Below are 17,609 nucleotides of genomic sequence, written 5' to 3' on the forward strand. Positions count from 1 at the left end.
GGAGTGCAATGGCGCGATCTTGGCTCACCGCAACCTCCGCCTCCTGGGTTCAGGCAATTCTCCTCCCTCAGCCTCCTGAGTAGCTGGGATTACAGGCACGTGCCACCATGCCCAGCTAATGTTTTGTAGTAAATAGCTTTTTTAAAAGGAGGAAAAAGGGACAGAAGACAGAGGGAAATGTAAAGCAGATTAGTCTTGGGAAGCAAGTATTTTAGCTCCAGTTTTGCAGTCTCAGTTTCCTCTCGGTCCCAATTCCTATGGAAATTTAATGTAAAACTTAGGCCATGCCTGAGGGAGGCACCATGCAGGAGAGTTAGCACTACCCGAGTTCTATCCACGATGGTGTCAGACTAGCGCAAAAATCAGTCTCATTGCAGTTAGGCATGGCTGCGTTCTCTCAGTGGAGAGTTTCTTTCTCCCTTTGCATTTTTGTCTTCTTTTCCAAAATGTCAATAAACTTTATGGAATAGAACATCTAATGTTGCCCTGTTTTCTGGAGTGTTTTTTAATGACAAAGTTGTTTATTTTTTAAGGTAGCAAGATGGAAAATATTTTGTTTCACCACAGCATAATAAACCAATAAAACCAGCTGGACAAACATTTATCAGCTAAAGTAGGTGTTAAAGCCAGGCCAGAATCCCAGTATGAAGCTTGATCATGTGTTAAGAGCCTTGTTTCAGTTTATGGCAGAAATTTTCAAAATTACTTGTGAGGCTACGAAGAAGAATCAACTAAAACTAAGTCAAAGAAAAGCTTCTGTGCTTTAAAATTTCAGCAGTTTGGGCTCTGACAGGTCTCTGCTCTTGAGGTTCTTTCTTGAAGTTGTGGAAGAAAAGCAATTAAACATATCTATTTCTTTTTCTCTAAATGCTTTATTTATTCAGTTGACTCATGCCCACAAAATGTGTCGTATATTGCCAAACAAGTCTACAAGGAAAATAAAAATCCTAAGCAAATCTGCCAAATATACAGCTGTTAATCTGTTAGCTAATTGGAATATCGACAAATTCAGTAATATATTCAAGATATTTTAGCTCAACTTTAAGAAACTATAATGGTGACCAGAACTCTATCTTGACATTCAAGGCTGTTATCCATTGCATGAATAACTTGTTTCCAAAATGTGAGGCAAATATAGCCAAGTAAGTAGGAGCCCTAGGGAACGTGTTTCCATTGTCTTCTCTTAAATAAATAAGTATACCAATACCAGAACTGTACCAACATATGATAATTACCCAGTAGATCTCGTTAAAATGATTTTCAAAACTTAGAAATGTGGGGAAAAAATATCTAATTTAAAAGCTGATAGACTTTGGTAATTAAGAAGTTACAGCTGTGTTTAAAGTGTGCCATGTGCACTGTTGATTTTAAGGGATATACACGTAAACATTTTAATATTTAAGAGGTCCTAGAAATATAATTAGCATGTCAGATTGCACATGGATATTGCTAAGAACAAGGCAAAATATATTAATGAGGAAACAAAAATGAGACAACTTATAGGATGATATTAAGTTAATTAGTAATACAATTGTTAGATGAATGTGGCCGACATCATAGAGGTTCTATACGGATGGCTAGTATTTGGGAAACACTGGATTGTGAGTATCTGTTTCAGAGGTGGTATTCTACAGAGAGAGGAAAATGTTGAAAAATGTTGAGTGCTCCTTGCATATTCATCATAGACTACTATGCAGCCATAAAAAAGGATGAGTTCATGTTCAAGGAACATGGATGAAGCTGGAAACCATCATTCTCAGCAAACTAACACAAGAATAGAAAACCAAACATGGTGTGTTATCACTCATAAGTGGGAGTTGATCAGTGAGAACACATGGACACAAAAAGGGGAACGTCACACACTGGGGCCTGTTAGGGGGTGGGGGGGCTGGGGAAGGATAACATTAGGATAAATACCTAATGTAGGTGACTGTTGATTGGTGTAGCAAACCACCATGGCACGTGTATACCTATGTAACAAACCTGCACATTCTGCACATGTACCCCAGAACTTCAAGTATAGCAATAATAAGTTAAGTACCCGTAACATTTAAAATTTGTCTATTGTAGCTCTTGTAATGATATAACCTCTGTTTTTGAACCTCAGTAATGGAAAATCCACTGAGTTCTGACTTGGCATGCTTTATCATCAGATATGTCTCACAGCTATAGTTCCTTCAGCATCTAGGTTTTAGTAATTCCCAGCTCTCTGTCTTACCTAATGATAGCTACAGAATAATCCCTCTTCACTGGATGGAATTTTAATAATTTTAAGAAATTTATCATCCTCCCTTTTCAAAGTCTCTGTTTACTGGATAAATGAGCGTCTCTTCTTCAGTAGCTCTCAAAATGACATGATTCTAAAGTGCCCATGTCTTCTTGGTTGCTATTTTGAATGCTTCCATATTTTAAGATATCTTTCCCAAGTTTCCTATTCTTGGATGATTTACTTAATCTTTCTGAAAAGAAGGGTAACAATTTAATTTCCACAAACCCTATGAGATGGTGAACTTGAATTATTCTGTTATATAGTATGCCACATAAACTGTAATTCATAGATACTCATCATCATTTTATTTATTTTTAATTTTTTGTGTGATGCAGTCTTGTTCTATCATACAGGCTAGAGTGCAGTGGTTCGATCTTGGCTCACTGCCAAACCTCTGTTTCCTGGGTTCACATGATTTTCCTGCCCGAGTAAGCTCGAGTAGCCTAGATTATAGGTGTGTGCTACAACGCTCAGCTAGTTATTAGTAGAGATGGGGTTTTGCCACATTGCCCAGGCTGGTCTCGACTTCCTGAGCTCAAATTGATCCCCTGCGTCTTGGCCTCCCAAAGTGCTGGGATCACAGGTGTGAGCCACCACACCTGGTCCATAATCATTATCATTTTAACTCGTAGCTATTATCACTATTAATATTGATTATTATATATACTAAATATGCATACCAAGAAAATATTTTAAGGGTATTGTATCCAATGGTAGGCACTATAACTTTTTGATGTTGTATTTGTTTTTATTGACATCTAAGTTTGCACTGCGTTTTGTTGGTGGTGGTGGTGACATCTCACTGACTCATTGACTCTTCCTTTTTCCTAAGATGTCCCAGTATTTTTTATGCAAATGCTGCTGACTCACATCTTCCTATCTTGTAGCTGCTAGATATGGATCTAATTTTAGGTCTTAGGATCTAATCCTATTCCTGTTAAACTTAGCTTTGTTTACCTCGGTTGGTCATTTAATTCTTTCAGGATCTTTTTGGATACTGCACCCTGTTAATCTAATCATTCCTTCCTGCTTGGAATAGAATCAACATTTTTTTTTTTCTTAAATTAGGCCTTCTTTGCAATCTGAATTTTATTTCTCTCATTATGAATGTGATGCATACTCACTATGGAAATTATTGGTCACTTGTTCCAGTTCTGTTGGAGACACCATATTTAGGCAGCTCTCATCGTTACCGACATTGCAGTTGGTAAATCGCCGTTGCTCCCTGCCCCTTCAGGCTTTCTCCTTCTTTGACCCCTTGATGCCCTCACTTGAGGTCACATAAACCTCTGCATGGTCCTGCTCATGGAAGTTTAATGTAGCATGTAGCAGAGGCCCTGTAAAACCCTTCTCCAGTGCTGTGGTCAGTACCCATTCTGTACTAGTTGTTAATGTTTTGAATATCACCCCTGGGTATAGTACAATATGAGTAAAATACAGTCTATATGGGGCTCTGACACCATGTTTCATGTTTTCCTTTGGTAATCTAGCAGAAAATAAGAAATAGCAGTAATTTTATTTACTTATATGTGTATATAAAATAGTTGAAACTTTGTAATGCCTCTGGAGAATGGAGTAGCTTATATATGTTAGTCAGGAAATTTTTTGTTGTTGTTTTGTTGTTTTCTTTCTTTCTTTTTTTTTTGTTTTTTTCTTTTTTTTTGAGACAGAGCTTCAGTTTCACTCTGTCACCCAGGCCAGGCTGGAGTACAATGGCATGGTCTTGGCTCACTGCAACCTCCACCTCCCCGGTTCAAGCAATTCTCCGGCCTCAGCCTCCCAAGTAGCTGGGACTACAGGGACACGCCACCACCCCTGGCTAAGTTTTGTATTTTTAGTAGAGACGGGGTTTCACTATGTTGGCCAGCCTGGTCTCGAACTCCTGACCTTGTGATTCACTTGCTCCGGCCTCTCAAAGTGCGAGGATTACAGGCCTGAGTCACCGCATCTGGCCAGGAAATAATTTTGATAACCCTTTTACTGGGCTTGGTTAAGCCTAGCTAAGTGAGACACTTAGTGGCCTTCCAAAGATATCCACATCCTCAGTACCTGTCAATCATCTGCTAACCTGCATGACAAAAGTAACTTACAGATACGATTGAATTAAAAACCTTAAAATGGAAGTTTATCCTGGATTATCTGGTTGGACCCAGTACATTCCCAAAGATCCTTATAAGGGAAAGAAGGAGGCTGGAGAGTCAGGGTCAAAGGAGGACACGTGATAATGGAAGTCTTGGTTGGAACGACGTAATCAACTTTTGCTTTGAAGATGGAAAAATGGGCCCTGAGTGAGGGGCTGCATGTGGCTTCTATAAGCTGGAAAAGGCAAGGAACCAGATTCTTTCCTATATCCTCCGGAAGGTAATACAGTCCTGCTGATGCCTTGATTTTAGACCATCGAAACTCATTTTGGACTTATGGTCTCTAGAAGAGAAAGACAATAATTTAGTGTTTGTTCATCACGAAGTAGTTGGTAATTCATTTCAGTAACAATAGGAAACGAACACAGATCAATATCTATTTTGGGGGTTGTTGTAATTTACCCCCTATGCTAATACTTAAGATTATCTAGCTTTTATTCTTTTGACAACAACAAGTAACAGGATAGAAAAAAAACAAAACAATTCGACCAGGCTTCATTCCTTCATCATTGCTGAGACAGGAAGGCTTAGGACTTTGTGTAGTAGGTTGTTCTTTCTCCCAGGCCTACTCAAAATTTTTTACTGCTAGTCTGCCATCACTTTTTTCCTTTTCATCCTCAAAATCATTTAGTTTCTAATTAATATAATACGTATATAAGTCAACAAGGACAAAATACGACCGTGTTAGGTTAAAAGTGGAAGTCCAGTTTTCAGAAGGATATTTTGACAAAAACTCAAGCCTGTTCTTGGAGCCTCTCATTGAAATATGATCTGGACACATGGTCTACTTTGTTATAACAGTAGCTTTTGTTCTTAACATGAGTTATACTAGAAGCCGGCTTGCCATGGGTTTAACCTTCTACTGAGGACTCATTGATGCAAAACAATTACTGAGGCCGAAGTTCAGGAAATAAGACTGGATTTACAAATGAAATGATTTGATTCAATAAATGTACAATGGCTGGGCATGGTTATGCACATCTGTAGTCCTTATACTTGGGAGGGTGAAGCTGGATGATCCCGGGACCCCAGGCATTCAGGTCCAGCCTGGGCAATATAATGAGACCCTGTCTCTAAAAACAACAGAAAAAAGAAGTTTACAGTGATGACCTCTCAGGAGAGTTAAAATATTCAATTAGCTGTCATCCCAGAGTTGAATTCTGGAAGTAGAAAAATTATAAAGATTAATTTGGCACTATTGTAATTGTCTGTTTTTGAAGTTGCTATGTAAAGACGGGTAAGGCTTTTGGTCGATAGAAAAGTCAATAAATGCGGAATGCTCCGTGATGAAATCTCTTCCATCCCAAACAGCTTTCTAGTATGTTGCAGTATTTTAGTATTATGTAGACCTTTTTAGTATCAGTAGTTGCCAAAGAAATGGACCAAAGGGAACTGACTAAAACAAAGTTGTGCTGCTTTATTGTGTATTATTCTTTTAGGATTACCTATTTTATTATTTTAAATCAGTAAATTATACATGGGGGCAAATGGCTCCCGCAGTGCAGGGATCTCACGTCTGGAGACTATAGAATAACAGAAGCAGCACTAGAACGGTAGTTCCAAGATGAAATTTTTTCATAATTTTGCTGCTTGCTATGAAATCGAATGAAAGTCTTTATTTTTATCACAAAAAAGGTGGGAGGAAGCATTTGCGAGAACACATAATGTATATAAAAACTTTGAAATCTAGAAAGTTCTTCACAAGAATACATTAAGTAATGGTAGTTGTTCTACAAACTTCCCTATCATTCTTCTCCCCTCCTTTAGCCACTTTTGGGGTCCACATGGGAACACAAGATAAAGCAGGCCATGCAACCAGTGCCGATTTTATTGTGGGGACAGCATCAGTGTCATGTCATCAACACCCCTGTGACAACTGTGGCTTTGTTATTCTGAAGTTGAATTACTCTCCTATCATTTCCCTCCCTCAAAATGACTAATGCACCATAATCAATGTAAAAACAATGTTAGTCACAGAATAGTTGTTTGTGAGCATAATGAAGATAACGAACCTCTTGTTTTGCTTGAACGTTAGGCTTTTAGTTGAGTGCACTCCCTGCCCTGATGAACGTTTTCAGCATGTGGAGCCCATTAAGCAGTGTTGGAGCTGGATTCACAGTTTAATGTGCTAACACTGCATCTGTTTCTACCCTGATGATAGCACCTGGATCAGTTTATAACTTATGTAGAAGTTTAAGATGTGGTGTAGTTAATTTCTAAAACAACTGTTGATCTTTATATGTGTGAACCCCATGGTCTTTTACATTCCAGATGAATTCATTGCCATTTGAACAGGTTTATACCTGTGTGTGCTTTCAGAGCGGGAAGTAAAAACACATGTCCCCTCTAGGAGCTTTATTTTCACTTAAATTCTTCTGCAGGGTGACAATGATGAGCTTATTAATATTTTTCATGTTAGTTTTGGAGATGGACAGGACTATGCCTTTATGGTGTACTTTTGTAACATTTATCAAATCTTCATCTAAAATGAATTGCTGATAATTTCCTTCCTGCTTTGTCAAAACACATGGGTATTCTCAGTCCAAGCCATTTATGATGTCGTAAGTAAGTCATTGATTCCTCTTGGGAGCTGTGAAATGCCTGGGCATTAAAAATTAAAGAAGGGTGACTCTGTTACTGAGGCTGCATGCCTTATCTCTGTGGCTAGCTAAAAGCAGAGTGCCAGTTTACTAGAGCTTTGAAAAATGACTTTTCCCAATGACCTGCTGTCTTTTAAAGACAGCAGAGTTTGGAGTTCCTTTTTAAAGTGGTAAATGCCCTTGGAGAGTTGTAGTACAGTTTTATTCCCATTAGAAAGATTGAACTTCTCCCCAGGATGCCCTCAGAAGGGAAACCATTAGAAGATAGGACTACTATAACATTTGGTCATCCTGTTCTGTTACCCTCCCCAAGGCAACTTTTAATGTTTTTCAACATGAAAATCTATCTATTCTGAGTAGACTGACCATAGTAAAGTTCAGGACATTCCCTTTTTTTCACAGGTGATCAGATTTCTGATCTTAGACTCTTCTAGGTTGTATTTTAGGCCATCATAAATTATAACCGATTTACTCCACCCTGGGTAGGGTTTACTTATATGAAGAGTGTAAAGAGGGCACTTTCAAATACTATGTTGACCCTGTTTTATTATCAAAGATACAAGAGGTTTAACATTGTCCTGTTGTTTAGAAGTAGCCGTCTTTAAAAACATAATAAAGTGTGTGATTGGAAATGCCTGACTAGTTCTTTTCCTAATTTGCGCATGACAAAATAGGCAGAAGGCATTATGGTTGTTTTATTAGCATCGATCATCTTTAGTCAAGAAGATGTACCCAAGGTCAGCTTCTTTGCTAGTATGCAACTGTCATCCTTCTGATGAGTCTGCTTCCCAAAATATCCTAATTATGCTGTAAACGGTGATGTAAGTCCTGTGACTTCTTTTCATTTTATGCTTTTTGATCACCTCACTTAACCTTGCCATCATCCATCTTTCCAGCTGAATTTGACTGCTATGAACATCGTTCTTATGCTCTTAGATTGGCTGCTGGGCTTAATTTATGATTAATGCAAGCACAATTCCAGATGGGTGCAGTGGGAGAGACAGGAGCAAAGTCCTAGAGAATATGCTAAGAGAAAAGATAAATGATACCAGAAATTGCATGCTAGATGTAGGGGTATTGACCAACATTTCAGGAAAAAGTGCTTGTCCACAGATCCAGGAAGGAGAGGCAGGTGAACCACTGTAACTGAAGCAGTCATTTGTGAAGCACCTACTATGCATCATGCACTGTGCTTTGGAGTTAACCTAGTTCTTTTATTTAGTGTTTACCATAAACAACAATTTTTAGATGAAAACCTGAATCCTAACAGCCAGTAAGTCCAAGAGGAATGATTTCAATCAAAATTTGGCAAACTCTAAAGTGTGTGTATGTGTGTTTAACACAATGTGGATTTTGGGAGTTGCTTCAGATAAAAGATGAATGTAGACTTTTATTTTCTTCACATATTGGAGTAAAAAATTACTTTCGTTGTGCTTAGATTTCTCTGATTGAATACCATCTTCCATTCTTATATTTAATTTATACTTGTTCATTTTTTTGCCTTGTGAATTTAATCAGCGTGGTTACTTGTACATAGAAAAGTATTTTATTGGCAGTGGCCAGGGTGACAGATCCTTTTTTCCCCTGGCATACTTATAGATAATCTCCAGTTTATCATGGCTCCTTTTGAAATGGGATATTCAGAACTAGACACTGTTCATGACCTCATAGTACTTGTTATTATTATTATTATTTTTTTTTGAGATAGAGTTTTGCTCTTATTGCCCAGGCTGGAGTGCAATGGCGTGATCTCAGTTTACTGCAACCTCCACCTCCCAAGTCCAAGCGATTCTCTTGCCTCAGCCTCCCGAGTAGCTGGAATTACAAATGCCAACCACCATGCCCAGATAACTTTTCTATTTTTAGTAGAGACAGGTTTTCACCATGTTGGCTAGGATGGTCTCGAATTCCTGATGTCAGGCAATCCACCCACCTCAGCATCCCAAAATGCTAGGATAATAGGTATGAGCTACCACACCTGGCTAAGATTTTGCTATTTATAAAGGGACATGTTGGTGCTTCATAATTTATCTCTTCATAACTGAGATCTGAAAGAGCTGATAGTTTTCACATAACATTTATTTTATGTAGATAGATAGATAGATAGATATAGAGTGCCTACTATGTGATTTATTTAAAGGGCTACAGAACAAAACATGTTACAGCTCCCTGAAATCTAATTTATTTCTTGATTATTAAAGTTTGGTCAAAAAATGATGTCAAGATTAGAAAGTAGTACTACAGCATATATTAGGATGTCAGTAAATTTTAATGCTGAAATTAATCTCTCTCTCTCTCCCCTCATTCTTTTATGAAATATCTCTTGCCTCCCATGACAAATTAGAGAGTTGCTAGTGGTTTGTGGACCAAATGTTTGGGTACTTTGTGTAGGCTCATCTGTGTTAGTTTTAAATTAGAGTGTTTTCCTCCTTGACTATCTGTTTTTCATCAGGGCTCGTATATCCGCGTGTCCAAAAAAAACTCTAATTTAGCTGTGAGGCTGATTTTAATGTAGGGATGTCTGTGTACCCTGTCATCACTGGCAGCCCTGGTGAAACTTCCCATGTTTTGCATGTGTGTTGCTACAATATGTTCAAAGTCTGATCTTTCTCAGATGTATGTATGTGTGTATAACTATTTTATAGCTGAAAAGGGATGCAGGCAGCAAAGTCTCTGCCAGAATATGTTTTCTATTAAATTTTGTAATATGAAATTATAGGTTAGCGTTTGGTTCTCATAAAGCTGCCTTTTCCACCCGTCACTGGAAGACAACTAACACCTTCCTTTGACTCACGTTTTCCAAGATTCTTTAGTGTTAAAAGAAGACTTTCATTTTGAAATGCAGAAATTAAAAGAATATGGTACAAAAGTGTTTTTTATAGTTTTATTGAGTCTTGAGGGCAGATATATGGATTCCAGACAAAATGCAATAATAGACTGGGATTTTACTTTCAAATCGTCTTGCAAACACTTCTCACTGGAGATTTATTGTACATATGGAGGAACACAGCCTGCTTTGAAGGTTAAATGGAATAGTTTGGAAATCAGTGTTCAAGTCCTTTCTGCCTCTTATTAAGTGTATGCACTTCTTTAACCTAACCCCTCCAGCTTCAGTTTTCTAGTTTGTAGCATTATTGAGGATACATTGAGATAATGCGCTGGCTTTGTAAACTTTGTCAATCTCAATGTAAATATGATGTGGCATGAGTGTTTTATTGTGCCTGTTTAGTTCGCGTTAATGTCCTGGTGTTTTGGCCCCATTTTGTGATTAGAAATGCTTTTTTTTGCTTCTGGTGGAGAATCTAGACAAATTCTGGCAGAACTGAGAGTAAGATACCTCTTAAAACCCTATTCACAATCACAGAACAGTTCAACACGTCATCAGAAACAGCACCAGACATAGTATGTATTGTAGAAATATGGCTTGTATGTGAAATGCAGTTTTCCTGAAACTCTGAAAGATAAACAGTAGATAGTGTATGTAATGATACAATATTGTCTCTATGGTATAGTATAGGGCATATTAGTTTTCTAGGGTTGCCGTAAGAAAATACCACAGACTGGGTAGCATAAACAATGGAAACTTATTTTCTCACAGTTCTAGAGCTTAGAAATCAAGTTCAAGGTGTCAGCAGGTTTGCTTTCTCCTGTGGCCTCGCTCCTGGCTTGTAGATAGCTGCATTCTTGCTGTAGCCTAATGTGGCCTTCCTTTTCTCACATGCACCCCTGGTGTCTCTGTCTGTGTCTGCCTCTTATTAAGTGTATGCACTTCTTTAACCTAACCCCTCCAGCTTCAGTTTTCTAGTTTGTAGCATTATTGAGGATACATTGAGATAATGTGCAATGAGTCATGATGACACCACTGCCCTCCAGCCTGGGCTACAGAGTGAGACTCAATCTTGTGGGGAGAAAAAGTGATTTGGTTAAGACTCAATTCAGAGAAGACAGGAATATTAGGTGAGCAGATAAGCGAAACATCTGGATAATGCATCATGAATGTCTTTCCACTCCCAAGGCTCCTTTGCATAGAGCCTGTTAGTTTCTCCCTTTAAAACTTTTTCCCCTTTTACTTTCCTGGTCTGGTAGTTTTCAGGCTGAGGACTCAGCTTGAGGGTTCACAAGCAGCGGTCATAGCCAGAGGGCACTTTTCCTATTTGCCTTAGGTGAAGATTATTATCCCTCAAGGATGTGAGTTTTTTTTTTAAGTAATACTTGAATAGTTGGAGGAAAATTGCCATATACTTTATCTGTTCTAAAATTTGTACAGCACATGTATAAAGACAAGTATTTTAACTGCCTGGGTGTATTCTTAGCTTGGCATGCTTGCATCGTTAGAGAGTACATTTCGATAATCAAATCCTTAGGTACAAAGATTATATCTTTTGTTCTGTAAAAGCACATAGACCAAGACCATACACAGAACAGGTGTTCTTGGAATCTGATGGAATCTGAGCTGAGATCACACCACTGCACTCCAGCCTGAACGACAGAGTGAGGAATCTGAAAGAGAGGTGCCTTTCTTTTAGAATCTAGATGTCCTATAGACCTCATTCATTTTTGAAGGCATAGAACTTCATAACATATAATCTCATATTCATTCCATCCCTTAAAGTCAAACATTCATAATGTTTTTAATATAGAAAAACTATAAGGAACTAGTCACACATTGCAACATATCACAAATGCTCAAGACCTTATTGTCGGAGAAACATAGTATTAGATGTAAACATTTTTTAAATGAACTTTTTAATGGATTTTTGAATTTAGAAAACCTACATAATTGAGGCCAGGTACGGTGGCTCATGCCTGTAATCCCAGTACTTTGGGAGGCTGAGGCGGGTGGATCACGAGGTCAGGAGTTTGAGACCATTCTGGTCAACATACTGAAACCCCGTCTCTACTAAAAAATACCTACAAAATTAGGTGGGTATGGTGACAGGTGCCTATAATTCCAACTACTTGGGAGGCCGAAGCAGGAGAATTCGTGTGAACCCAGGAGGCAGAGGTTGCAGTGAGCCAAGATTGCACCACTGCACTCCAGCCCGGGCGACGGTGAGAGACTCCGTCTCAAAAAAAAAAACCTACAAAATTGATATTCATAAATTATGTAAACGAATGCACTAAAGTGGTTCATGTATAGCTCCTGATTTAACTTTTAGGTGTGAGAAAGCTTTACAGTATCTCTTCTAGTTGTTTCTAATTTCAAATCTGGAAAATTAGAAAAAAAGTTATTTTCATTAAGTTTTAAAATTGAGACTCTGATTCAGTGTAGTACAGGGAGAAGAAGGTGAGGTGTACTGAATTATTTTATGTTAGGATGTTCTGATATGGAGATAGTGACCAAATGCTTATGCACAAAATTATTTATTTATTTATTTATTTTTTAAAGACACGGTTTCACCATGTTGGTCAGGCTGGTCTTGAACTCCCGACCTCAGGTGATCCGCCCAACTTGGCCTCCAAAGTGCTTGGATTACAGGCGTGAGCCACTATGCCTGGCCTTATGTACAAAATATTAATACTGTTTTTCATCATGCAAATTGCAAAGCGTTGAAAAATACTTCAAGGTGTTAATGAGATAACATTAAAGTACGGGATTATTTTAATTGGTGAAATTAAGTGCTTAGAGTGTGGTATTCCTGATATTTTCATACTGTATTAGTTTTTGCTTTAATTTTGCAAAATGCTTTTCATATAAACATTTTAAAACATCTCTATGTAACTAAAATTTTAGTTATAAGTGATAAACTTTCTTTTAAATGGTTTATTAGTTTTCAGGGTCACATAGTTTTCTTCTTGGATATTTCCTGTAGAAATTATGAAATAACAGAATTGCTTTATCTGGAGAATTAAAGATATTTTAAAAAAATATTTAGCCAACATTCTACTTCCTCATTTTCTCCTACTAAGAGGAAAAAGTGCTGGGTGCAATGGCTCACGCCTGTAATCCCAACACTTTGGGAGGCCGAGGCCAGTGGATTACTTGAGGTCAGGAGTTCGAGACCAGCCTGGCCAACATGTGAAACCCCATTTCTACTCAAAATACAAAAATTAGCTGGTGTCATGGAGCAAGCCTGTAGTCCCAGCTACTTGGGAAGCTGAGGCAGGAGGATCACTTGAACCCAGGAGGCGGAGGTTGCAGTGAGCTGAGATGGTGCCACTGTATTCCAGCCTGGGAGACAGAGTGAGACTCTGTATGAAAAAAAAAAGAAAAAAGAAAAGAGAGTCTAGGTAAACTCTTGACTTGGAGTGAGAGGGAGCTTCCTCATCCATGGAAGCTCTATGAAAGCAAATCTCCGACAGCTTGGGGTCCGAGTTTAGCTACAGCTGGGGTCATCTTTAATCAGATGTTTACTTTTCTTTTTTCTTAGGGTCCTGAGGTTAGGGAGGGTTACTGTGCAGATATACCTCATAAAATTCCTTTATTGCTTATCAGAAAAACTCCTAAAGGGATGGAAGTGGGATCCACTAAGAATATTCCTTTAGTTGGAAGCCTTAGCATTTGTAGAATTTTCTCAAAAGCAGCAGTTATTCGGGGACCTGACCCTTGGGTGTCTGACAACAGGCTCTTTAATAACTTTCTGTAGCTTCTTTTCATTCGACACGTGTGTGGTGTCAATTATTAAGTGCCAGCATTTATGCTTACAAAGTCGTCGTTTTTGCCGATGAAGGTTTTACAATCTAGTAGGAAGAGATCAAGATAGGAACAAGCAAATTTGGAAAACGTGTTAGAGGTATAATGATAAACACTTGTCCAAAGTGTAGTGCCTTTCTTTACCCTAGGGGCCTAGAAACCTAACACTGCCCCCAGCAACCCAGGACCCCACACTGTAATTTATTTGCCCTACCTTAAGTTCCTGTAAGAATCTGAAATACAGTGCTTTTCCCCAAAGTAAGATGATCTTTAGATGTCATAGTATTTCTCTCATTCTCTTACCCTATTAGCCAAGTGTTTGCGTATTAACTGGAGCATTCTAAATATAATGGATTATCCCTAAAGAGGTACTCTAATGAAGGGATTATAGGCTAAGTGGCAAATGAATACCAAAGACATGTGGCTAAGGCAGTTAACCTGATGGTTTTTCACAGTTAATTATCATTGAGTGAGTAGAGGTTAGTGCTCTGAGTGAACCACTTTTAGATGAAAGTGATAATTCCCGACATACTTAAAACAACCTAGAATTTTCCAAAAAGGTAAATACAATTTGTCAGTCCAATCATCTCTAATTAGAATTTAGTTAATTAGATATATATTGAGTACTATGTGTATTAGGCTCCAAAAGATAAATGAGATGCCTTTTCAGCTTTTAAGGAGTTAGCAATATTGGGGAGATGAAGTTTCAAGACACTAAATGAATCAAACCTGAAGATAATTGAGAGATTCATGTCCAGCCAAATTCCTGCTCATCCCATGAGGGAGAATAGTACATGACAGAGTAATGCCAGTTACTCCTGCTGCTCCATCCCTCAAGCTTTATTCCAGCCAAACTTACTGTATTTTCAGATCTCAGACGTGTCCCCCCTCTCTTCTGCCCCAGAGTCTGAAAATACTGTTGGCCTGGAAGCATCTCCACAGTTTCCCTTCTCCTTAATTTAACTTTTTACATGTATGCAGATATGTTTTCCTCCTGGAAACTTTAAACCTTCTAAGACATTGGGAGTGTGTTTTGTGTTCTGCCATACCAGTCATTATTTGTGTTAGATCGTATTTATCATACCGCAGGGAAATTCCTTGTACATTTATTTGCCTTGTCTCCTTGGCTGACTATTTAAATTTGAGGGCTCTATTTTGCTCACCATTCCATTTGCAGTGCCTTGCCCATAACTGAATGAATGAATGAATAAAGGAATGAGTGAATAACTTTCTTTGGACAGATCATTCCATTTTATTGGGCAGTGATTTTCGAAAGAGACAGAATTTTCAAAGCATGCATTTCTTCCCACTCCTGATATAGCTCCCATATGTCATCCCATTTAAGATCCCTGATATTGATAGTAAGCAGTCAGTGTCATTAATAGGAATGTGTCAATACTCAAAGTCAAAATCCAGCATATTCTGCCACAATAACTAGGAAAGGCTTTGAGGGGACTGTGGCTTTGTAAATGAGCATTGGTGGTTGAAGCATATTTGGAAAGGTGTAATGGTTGAAGGATAGCAATCCAGGTAGAGGAAGAAAAGAAATGGTTTGAACTGCAGCATGAGGCTGGGAAGTTTGGCTGACATTAGCATGCATATGGAGAAGTGTTGGGAGCTTGGCCTTGAGGTCATCAAGGGGAAGGCTGTGAATGCTGAGCTGTGAAAGGTGTTTATTATGGTAAGAAATAGGGCATAATGAGGGACCTTTGTGGAGGGGATTGCTGGTATTAGAGTTACATTTAGGAAGTTTTTCTATCCGTAGCATACATAATGGATCAAAGTGGGAATGAAGGCAGGCAGGGATAGCTATTTAGTTCAGTTTAACAGTATTTGTTGCATGCGTAAGATGTGTTGGACACTGGGAGAAAAGACATAATTCCTTTCCAGAGTGACCTATAGCCCAGTGAGGGAAAGAGAAAAATGATCAGGCAGGCAGTTTTAATAAGCATGCTAAGCAAAGCAGGCAGAAAATAAATCAGGCCTGAATGAGGGTAAGAGAAAAGGGAAGTTAGAGGCAGATTCAAGGGAAACTTGTGAGTTGAATTTTCTCTGAGGTCCTGAACAGCTTTAAAATGTCCTTAACCAATTTAAAAATAGATATAGAAGCAAAACCATAAGAAACTATCATGTACAACCTTTATTTCAGAGATGGAAGAATGATGGTACCCAATGATGAGACTATGAAAAAGAGATGGTTTGTGGGGAAAATTAGTTTGGATTTAGACTTACTAAGCTTAAGGTACTGAAACTGCCAATGTTACATGGGAATTACATGGTGCCGTAGTATTTAGTATGCTTCTGGTTGCAGATGTCACAATAGCAGTTCAAGCTAGTGTATGGCTTATTTGACAACATAGTACTGGCTTCAGGTATGACTGGATCCTGCTACACCAGGAATTGTCTCTATCTCCTTGATTTTGGTTCTTCTATCTTGGCTTCACTCTCAGGCTGGCCCTGTCTTCAGGCAATTCTCAATCAGCTCTAGGATTTTTAAAATCTCATTCTTAAAAGAAAGGTACCTTTTCCTAGTAGATAATTGGCGCCATATTGACTCCTGCCGGCCTTGCTTTCCCCTAAGTCAACTGTGTGGCCAATGATGGGGTTGGGAAGATACAATACGTTAACATTTTATCTGGGGGTAAAGGCAGTCTCATTCTACCCACGTGGACAGAGAATAGATATGGGCTATTCTTAAAAAGAAAACCTGGCTCATGCCTGTAATCCTAGCACTTTGGGAGGCTGAGGCGGGCGGATCACGAGGTCAGGAGTTTGAGACTGGCCTGACCAACATGGTGAAATCCCGACCCTACTAAAAATAACAAAAATTAGCCAGATGTGGTGGCGCATGCCTGTAATCCCAGCCACTTGGGAGGCTGAGACAGAATTGCTTGAATCCAGGAGGTGGAGGTTGCTTTGAGCTGAGATCTGGCCACTGCACTCTAGCCTGGGCAACAGAGCACGACTCTTATCTTAAAAAAAAAATAAAATAAAAATAAATAAATAAAAGAAAAAGATAATCAGGACACTGTTACTAAAAGGAGGGGTCTGCAAAAACACGTAGTGTCCATTGCAGCATGCTATATAAATTGCAAGCATTTTAAGTTAACATTGCCTTGTTTGATTTTTAATATGACAGTTTTGTGAAAAGTGTCATTAACACTATCTGCAAATCATAGGTGTGGAAGTGGAGATAGAGAGGCTAATTTGCAAAGGCAGCACATGTAGTGTTAGTAGAGACCCCTGGATGCCATTCATCTTTCTTCCATTCAAATGTGGATATCAAATGGGCAGTTAGAAGCGTAGGCTTATGAGCAACAGCCAGACTAGAGGCGTAATGGAGAAGTCATCCCTTGAGTTGCAGTTGTTGGATATGACTACCAAAGAGGTGGAAATTGTAGGGAAAAAGAAGGTCAGGGGATGGAACCAGGAGAGACACAGCCACAGTTGAGAGAGTTAGAACGAGGTCCTCAAAAAGATAAGAAGAGAATTAGAAAAGTAATGAGAAGAGTAATGTGGTCAAGGTATCACTTCATAAATGCTTATTAACTTTTTCAAAGTACCATGAAAGCTTAAAGGAATTTTAAGTGAGCTATTCGTGACCATGATCCACTGATTTTTGAATGCTATAAACATGATGAAAACCACACTGTGTTTGCATTGCTGGCTAGCATCAGTTGTTTGGTGTTGATGATAATAATAATAGCTAACATGTGTTACCTATGTTACAGACTCATATTATAGTGCATGTGATCATTTACTCCTCACAATGATCCTGTAAGGCAAGTATAGTGCTCTCTAGTTCACAGTGGAGGAAACTAAGGTACAGAGAGATGAGGTCACTGTGTCTGCTTTCTCACACATTTAGTGTATCCAGTTGGCTACAGAATGGATTTTCTTTTCTTCTTCTTTCTTCTTTTTTTTTTTTTTGAGATGGAGTCTCACTCTGTGGCTAGGCTGCAGTG

The 17,609-nt window shown here is 38.6% G+C and overlaps 1 protein-coding gene across 7 annotated transcripts in view; it reads left to right on the top strand.

Annotated features, from left to right (window-relative positions):
- Positions 1–17,609, top strand: part of TMTC2 (transmembrane O-mannosyltransferase targeting cadherins 2) — a 444,929-nt gene that overhangs the window by 138,892 nt on the left and 288,428 nt on the right. The window contains exon 1 of one of the 7 annotated variants that reach the window (XM_032296979.1): positions 11,945–11,949. The exons of the other annotated variants lie outside the window; for them this stretch is intronic. The gene's annotated coding sequence lies outside the window, so the exon portion shown is untranslated. Of the gene's footprint in view, positions 1–11,944; positions 11,950–17,609 lie in introns of those variants that run through there. 7 annotated transcript variants of the gene reach the window in all.

Source organism: Sapajus apella, unplaced genomic scaffold (genome assembly GCF_009761245.1).
Source record: "Sapajus apella isolate SASKATOON/1434 unplaced genomic scaffold, GSC_monkey_1.0 scaffold2, whole genome shotgun sequence".
NCBI classification, from domain to species: Eukaryota; Metazoa; Chordata; class Mammalia; order Primates; family Cebidae; genus Sapajus; species Sapajus apella.